General features: G+C 41.9%; 1 protein-coding gene across 1 annotated transcript in view; it reads right to left on the bottom strand.

Moving 5' to 3' along the window:
- Positions 1-1,468: 1,468 nt before the first annotated feature.
- LOC131365622 (polymeric immunoglobulin receptor-like) overlaps positions 1,469-8,887 on the bottom strand; it is an 11,881-nt gene continuing 4,462 nt past the window's right edge. The window contains exons 7-9 of the transcript XR_009206719.1: positions 7,679-7,879; positions 7,488-7,603; positions 1,469-1,587 (exon numbers count right to left, since the gene is read on the bottom strand). The gene's annotated coding sequence lies outside the window, so the exon portion shown is untranslated. The remainder of the gene's footprint in view (positions 1,588-7,487; positions 7,604-7,678; positions 7,880-8,887) is intronic.

Consider the following 8,887-nt stretch of genomic DNA (forward strand, 5'->3'; position numbering starts at 1 on the left):
AATAAAATATTTACAAAATGTGAGGGGTGTACTCACTTTTGTGAGATACTGTAATTGTAGAAGACCCTGGACCTCCTTGTGATGTGTCCACTCAGATGGGGACTTCCGGGGGAAGTTCCGACACTGTAAATTCACATTACCATTTTTCACATGTGAAAAGAAGCTCAGTCCAAGCGAAGCAATGCGACTCTTCAAATTCACATACAAATGCACTAGTCCGGAAGAGACTCACAGCATGGAGAAAGAAGTTTTTCCCGAGCATACTTAATATTGAGTATAACAAACTACAGATGTCTGTGAAACTCTTGCAAAAATAAGTCACAGTGGAACAAATGTCCACATTTCTTGTGCACCATTTTCCCCCCTATTTCTCTTTTGTCTTCTCATCCTTTCTTTGCTCCACCCCCTAGCTATTAGATCAATTAATTCTTAGTCAGTAAATTATTGATCAAGGTCAGTGTTTTGTTGGATCTGGAGCTGATGCTGAGAACACTGGGTGTGAGGTGGGAATACATTATTTACATTATATCATGGGGGAAAAAATAGCAAGGTTTGGTATATTTGCCTCCCTCTTGTGGTTCTGATTTGTCAGTTGCCTTTTTCCACATGGTCATTAAATCTGACTGAAGGTAACCTAAACCTCTGGATTCCTTATATACATGTCTCTGGTTCTGGGTAGGTCAAACCTAAGAGCATCACCATCTTTCCAGTACTTCCTCGGGTACCAGCTGTTTATCTGCTATGGAGGTTGCAGCAGATTCACCTAAATCACCTGAGTGATTTAGGATTGCAGGAAAATGACTGAAAAGAGGATCAATAAGATCATGTTCAGAACCAGCACAACCTTAAACACTTGGAACTTGTTTAAGGTAGTACAAGAAATTAATTCTGTCATCTTCAATAATATATCTTTAAAAATGCTTAAAAATATCAGGGACAGCTTGGTCTATCTCTCTCAGTCGGGGCAAAAACCTTTAAACCTCTAAATACAATCTAAATGGAAGATGCTGTACTCTCTTCTCCTCCCCTCCTGCTTTTCATGTCTAGCCATGACTACATGTCAGAGTGAAGGATCTTGAATTTTAGCTGAGTGTGTTAACACAGTCCGCTGCCACCATCAGGTGAGAGATATTGCAACCTGTTTCTCAGAGAAACCACATACCAGTTAATATCTGATCAACTAGATTTTGGACACTCCTGGCTAATAAAGAAAAAACTCCACCAGGGAACTAATAATGTATTATTTAAATACAAATTCCTGTAAACATTAATTTGTTGTTGGTCTTCAGGAAAGTATTCCACATAAACATTTAACTTTCCCTCTTCTCTACAAATAAACTACAATCAGTTATGGTTTATTTATCAGATATTTCTCAGGTAATACTGAACATTTAAAATAGTCCCAGGTAATAATCTTACTGTTTACAGCTTTCTCTTTAAATTCTTTAATAAAACTAATTAATTAAAATCACAACAATCCAGACCACATATCTACAATAATCTATACAGTCTTTATTTGTTATTTGTTGTCTTCTTCCTCCTCTTTTCATTTTTGGTGCTGTCATTGAAGAACATCTTCAGGGTGTCCTGAAAGAGAAATGCAGAGTAGCTTTAGTCTAAATAGCATGTCTGAGTTTGCACAGCTACATAGTGATGATGACTGCAATGTGATGAAACATCATACAGGTCCACATATATCATGTGTGTAAATGAAAGTGATATGAAAATAAAGCTATATAGAGCTCCTAGTGTTCTGAGTTTCCAGCGTGACCACTGCCTCTACCACTGGTCAGAGTCTCATCACCTGATGCTCACTGATGTTGTGGGTGGATCTGTGTGGACAGCCTATGACCTAGGAGACAGCCATGGATAGAGCCACTTGGGGACTTTCACACTGTCACAGATCTGCCATTTAATCTGTCATCTTGTGACAGCAAGGAATTAGTGCCTATAATGAATTCAAAAACTACATTGACCTAATAGTTCCTCATGGGCCCTTGATTGCTGTTGTTGAAAGGACATTAATTACAGTAGTTACAGTTACATTATTTACTGTCCAGTGTCACCCAAATGAGAATGAGGTTCCCTTCTGAGTCTGGTTCCTTTCAAGGTTTCTTCCTCATATCATCACAGGGAGTTGTCACCATTGCCACAGGTTTGTTCATTAGGGATTGTAACAAGATCACCCGAGGAGGCTGAGAGTGATTAAATCGTCTTTAATAAACAAAACTGGCAGACAGGAAAAACGCAACTTAAGCCTAGTTCACACTACAGGATTTTAAGCCTGATTTAAGCCCGATTTGCAAATTAACGAGCTCGCCGACAGATCGGTCTGTGATCGTGGGAAAATCAGTGGGTGATCAGTGCTCGGCAATCTTTGTGTGACTTACTCAACGACGCATCAAAGAGGCTCACTGATGCGTCACTGACACCTCGCAGACAAAATCCAGATATCTGGCATGTTAAATATGTGGGACGGTCGGCTGACTCGACATCACGTGGTGTCAATTGTACAGTAGCTACGACATCCAGCCAATGAGAGAGCAAGTCAACAGAGTTGAGGTCACCCGGAAGAAAAGCAGCAGCAGCAACATGGCTTCAAAAATAGTGTGGACACAACATTTATTTTAATAAATGAACATTTATTTAGAGCGAGACTCCTGCTGACATCCATTTTCAAAACAAACCTCTACCGAACAGCAGTGTGGAGTACCCAACCTTCTTGGAGACCCTACGAGGGGTGCTGGAAGGTGCCCCGAACTCCATAGGGACTCCATAGTTATACTGGGGGACTTCAACGCCCATGTGGGTAACGACAGTGTTACCTGGAGGGGCGTGATTGGGAGGAACGGCCCCCCTGATCTGAACTCAAGTGGTGTTCTGTTATTGGCTGTCTGGCTGAACCCTCTGTTAGGGAGGTCTTCAACTCCCACCTCCGGGAGAGTTTCGACAAGATTCCGAGGGAGGTTGGGGACATTGAGTCTGAGTGGACCATGTTCTCCTCCTCCATTGTTGACGCAGCTACCAGGAGCTGTGGCCATAAGGTCTCTGGTGCCTGTCGTGGTGGCAATCCCCAAATCCAGTGGTGGACACTGGAAGTAAGGGATGCTGAAGAAAGAGTTCTATTGAGCCTGGTTGGCTCGGGGGACTCCGGAGGCAGCTGATGAGTACCGGCAGGCCAAGCGAGCTGCAGCCCAGGTGGTTGTGGAAGCAAAAACTCGGGTCTGGGAGGAGTTCGGGGAGGCCATGGAGAAGGACTATCGGTCGGCCCCGGGGAAATTCTGGCAGACCATCCGGTGCCTCAGAACGGGGTAAGCAGCTCTCTGCCAGCACACTGTCCGTAGAGGAAGCAGAGGCTGAGGACTCAGAGGTAGATTCATCCATTACCCAAGCTGAAGTCACTGAGGTAGTCCAGCAGCTCCTTGGTGGCAAGGCGCCGGGAGTGGATGAGATTCACCCTGAGTACCTTAAGTCTCTGGATGTTGTGGGGCTGTCTTGGCTGACACGTCTCTGCAACATAGCGTGGCAGTCAGGGACAGTGCCTCTGGACTGGGCGACCGGGGTGGTGGTCCCTCTTTTTAAGAAGGGGGATCGGAGGGTGTGTTCCAACTATAGGGGTATCACACTCCTCAGCCTCCCAGGGAAAGTCTATTCCAGGGTACTGGAGAGGAGAGTCCGTCCTTTAGTCAAACCACAGATTCAGGAGGAACAATGCGGGTTTCGTCCTAGTCGCGGGACACTGGACCAGCTCTATACCCTTCACAGGGTGCTTGAGGGTTCATGGGAGTTTGCCCAACCAGTCCACATGTGTTTTGTGGACTTGGAGAAGGCATTCGACCGAGTCCCTTGTGGCATCCTGTGGGAGGTGCTCTGGGAGTATGGGGTCCGTGGCCCTCTGTTAAGGGCTGTTCGGTCTCTGTATGACCGGAGCAGGATCTTGTTTCGCATGCTGGCTGTAATTCAGATCTGTTCCCAGTGCATGTTGGACTCCAGCAGGGCTGTCCTTTGTCACCGGTTCTGTTCATTATTTTTATGGACAGAATTTCTAGGCGCAGCCAGGTGGTGGAGGGAGTCCAGTTTGGGGACCATAAGATTTCGTCTCTGCTTTTTGCAGATGACATTGTCCTGTTGGCTCCTTCGAGCCAGGACTTACAGCGTGTGCTGGGGCAGTTTGCAGCCGAGTGCGAAGCGGCTGGGATAAGGATCAGCACCTCCAAATCCATGGCCATGGTTCTCGACTGGAAAAAGGTGGTTTGTCCCCTACAGGTTGGAGGGGTGTTCCTTCCTCAAGTGGAGGAGTTTAAGTATCTCGGGGTTTTGTTTACAAGTGAGGGAAGGTCTGGAGCGTGAGATTGACAGACAGATTGGTGCAGCGGCAGCAGCAATGCGGTCCATGTACTGATATGTTGTGGTGAAGGAGCTGAGCCGAAAGGCGAAGCTCTCGATTTACCAGTCAATCTACGTTCCTACTCTTACTTATGGTCATGAGCTTTGGGTCATGACCGAAAGGACAAGATCCTGGATACAGGCGGCCGAAATGAGTTTTCTTCATAAGGTGGCGGGGCGTTCCCTTAGAGATAGGGTAAGGAGCTCTGTCACCCGGGAGGAGCTCGGAGTAGAGCCGCTGCTCCTCTACATCGAAAGGGGTCAGTTGAGGTTGCTTGGGCATCTGTTTCGGATGCCTCCTGGACGTCTCCCAGGGGAGGTGTTCCGGGCATGCCCAACCGGGAAGAGACCCCAGGGAAGACCCAGGACACGCTGGAGGGACTATGTCTCTCGGCTGACCTGGGAACGCCTTGGAATTCCCCCGGAAGAGCTGGAGAAAGTGGCTAGGGAGAAGGAAGTCTGGGCATCCCTGCTTAGACTGCTGCCCCCATGACCCAGTTACGGATAAGCGGGAGACAATGAATGAAATGAATGAATTGAATTGAATTGAATTAATAATTAATTACTAAATTAATTAATGACAAAACTTGAATAAGGTGTTAAAAAGGGCCACGTTCCCAGTGGACTCATTCAAGTTTTTGACAATCAGATTTCCCGCACTGCTGTTATATTAAACAGGAATATTCTTTAAAAAAGGAATATTAAACAGTAAACTTTTATTTGTTTGACTCGTTTTACATTTATACATTTATTTATGTATTTTATAATATATATATATATATATATATATATATATATATATATATATATATATACTATATTGCCAAAAGTATTTGCTCACCCATCCAAATAATCAGAATCAGGTGTTCCAATCACTTCCATGGCCACAGGTGTATAAAATCAAGCACCTAGGCATGCAGACTGTTTTTTACAAACATTTGTTAAAGAATGGGTCGCTCTCAGGAGCTCAGTGAATTCCAGCGTGGAACTGTGATAGGATGCCACCTGTGCAACAAATCCAGTCGTGAAATTTCCTCGCTCCTAAATATTCCACAGTCAACTGTCAGCTGTATTATAAGAACGTGGAAGTGTTTGGGAATGACAGCAACTCAACCACGAAGTAGTAGGCCACGTAAACTGACGGAGCGGGGTCAGCGGATGCTGAGGCGCATAGTGCGAAGAGGTTGCCAACTTTCTGCAGAGTCAATCGCTACAGACCTCCAAACTTCATGTGGCCTTCAGATTATCTCAAGAACAGTGCGCAGAGAGCTTCATGGAATGGGTTTCCATGGCCGAGCAGCTGCATCCAAGCCATACATCACCAAGTGCAATGCAAAGCGTCGGATGCAGTGGTGTAAAGCACGCCGCCACTGGACTCTAGAGCAGTGGAGACGCGTTCTCTGGAGTGACAAATCGCGCTTCTCCATCTGGCAATCTGATGGACGAGTCTGGGTTTGGCGGTTGCCAGGAGAACGGTACTTGTCTGACTGCATTGTGCCAAGTGTAAAGTTTGGTGGAGGGGGGATTATGGTGTGGGGTTGTTTTTCAGGAGCTGGGCTTGGCCCCTTAGTTCCAGTGAAAGGAACTCTGAATGCTTCAGCATACCAAGACATTTTGGACAATTCCATGCTCCCAACTTTGTGGGAACAGTTTGGAGCTGGCCCCTTCCTCTTCCAACATGACTGTGCACCAGTGCACAAAGCAAGGTCCATAAAAACATGGATGACAGAGTCTGGTGTGGATGAACTTGACTGGCCTGCACAGAGTCCTGACCTCAACCCGATAGAACACCTTTGGGATGAATTAGAGAGGAGACTGAGAGCCAGGCCTTCTCGTCCAACATCAGTGTGTGACCTCACAAATGCGCTTCTGGAAGAATGGTCAAAAATTCCCATAAGCACACTCCTAAACCTTGTGGACAGCCTTCCCAGAAGAGTTGAAGCTGTTATATATATATATATATATATATATATATATATATATATATATATATATATATATATATATATATATATATATATAATAAAATACATAAATAAATAATAAATTAAAAATAAGTGTTGAACATAAAAGAAGTTAATGAGTTTATTAGTGGTAAGCCCTTATTAGTGGCAAAATTTGAAAACATCATATTTCAACTGTGATGATTCCAAATCTTCTCTGCTACTTGAAAGCATTGTGTTTAGATAAAATGTGAATGAACAATATTCACTTAGAATGCTGAGAAAAATGAATGCAATGTTTAAATTCAGTTTGGAAGTGTGTTTTTATTGATAAAGCTTTATAGATAAAGCAAAGGATAATTTCATTGACATATAGCAGATGTACACAATTAGATCTCCTTCTTAAGCATCAACAGCAAAACCAAAACAAAATGTACAATGTGTTGAATTAGATGACATCACTAAATGTCTATCCTGTTTTCAGCTTGACTTATGATACAGGTTTATATTTAAACTCTTAATAAGAGATAATAAAGCACAGTAACATCATGTCATAAGATGTTTTAAGCCCCTACACAGCTGTTTCAGTTAATGACTGTTTCAACCTACATATGAAACTGAGGATCATTAGCACCTGTTTAGTATAATTGATTAATCATACACCTGACTGTACACCTGAAGTGTACAAAGTGTAAGTATTGATGCTGGTAGGGTAGTCACACCAAATATTGATTTGATTTAGATTTTTCTTCTTAAAAATGTATCGACTTTACATCTCGATAAAAATAAACAATTAAAGTATATATATTTTTAAAGCATTCTTTCTTTACAGCACTTCTTCTACCTCTCTCACACACAATATATTATTCAACAAAACAAAGGCAAAGAGAAGAACACACACACACACACACACACACAGGAGGATGGCTAGATGTCCTACAGAACCTTGTGAATGAACTAGTATGGATTTGTGATCCACATGCTTTTTTAGATCACAATAATCACTGAAAAATCCTCATACAGTTAAGCAAAACGTTTACTTCAACAATATAAAGATTTTAATAAACATCAAATTGAATGAGTTAAGCATTTGTTAAGAACTCAGACGTTTGAAGGCAAGCTGGTTAACCTTAAAGAAGTAAATTACACTTGGCTTACACTTTGCTGGTGTTCAGTTGTTTTCCATTGAGCTTCTTCATCGCTTTATTTGCTGCTTCCTCAGACTCAAACTGGACATGAACATATCCTTTTGACCCCTTCTCATTACTGACAACCTTCAGAAGAGAACACACAGAATTTATGTCAAACAGACCTAATCTAATTAATAATTAATCAGTAAGATTAATTACCTAATCATTTATTAATAAGAACTAATTCAGTAGTCCGTAGCCGAGGGAGGAGGTGGGCTTCCTGTCCCTGCTTAGATGTGTCCTGCAGGCCTGAATTTCTCCATAATCATGGATTCTATCACTTCAGGGTGTAGATCATCACATGTACAGTGCAGTCATTGTGGATTTGGGGTTCATTTTACCTAAAGAAAAAAAATCAACCTGGTGGAGAAAAGCAAAATCTTCAACTGACAAATCAACATTTATTCGGCTTAAAAACATCATAACCTACTGTTTTAAACAGAAAAGCATTAGTACAAGTATAATAAAAATACTTTTATTGCATTTAGTATGCTTAACATGATAACCTACTGTTTTAAAGCAAGAGGATGACAAAATTAAAGAAAAAATGATTAACAGTCCTGCTATTAATAATATTAGTGTTCAAAAATACAAATCAATAAATTATTACAAGGCTATTTATCACGGATGTGTTACACAAAGTACAAGATTGATTGCTCCTGTTAATCGCTTCTAACTGTTGTTAAACACTGCTAGTCGAAGCTATTCACTAGTAACTGTTGCTAAATGCTGTTAATTACTGCTAAACACTACTAACTACTGTTTGTGGTTGCTAGTTGTCTTCTTGGTTACCGACTGAAAAAGAATTCTCTTTATATAGATGCAGATTTTGGAATAAAATGTGGCCATGCAACAGGAAGTCATGTGCATGTGTCCTTGTTTCATCACCACATTACGAATTCTGTCCAAATTTTCTAACCAAACCAGTAAAAAGAGTGCTGAGTGAACTTAATGATACTTTAACACAGCTTAAAGTATCAATATATAAAAAGAAAAAAAAACATTTATGTATGTAAACAAACCAAGTTGCAATTAATCTCCCCAAAAAAACCCAAATTGCATCATTATCATCATCATCATCATCATCATCATCATCATTATTATTATTAATGCCCACAGGGCATTGATCTGTCCAAAGGAAATATTTGACTTTAGACACCCCTGCCCCAGGCTAATTTCAATTATTATAACAGAAGCACAACTACAGTTAATCTATAACATCACTTTATATTTTAATGTGAAATTATATCATGATAAAATCTCCAGGGATCACTTTATCCTGGTCAGGGTGGATATCCTGAAAAACCCTGGAAGTGAGGCATGGATACAAGCTGAAAGGGACAGCAGTCCATCTCAGGGCACCATGCA

Source organism: Hemibagrus wyckioides, linkage group LG15 (assembly GCF_019097595.1).
Source record: "Hemibagrus wyckioides isolate EC202008001 linkage group LG15, SWU_Hwy_1.0, whole genome shotgun sequence".
NCBI lineage: Eukaryota > Metazoa > Chordata > Actinopteri > Siluriformes > Bagridae > Hemibagrus > Hemibagrus wyckioides.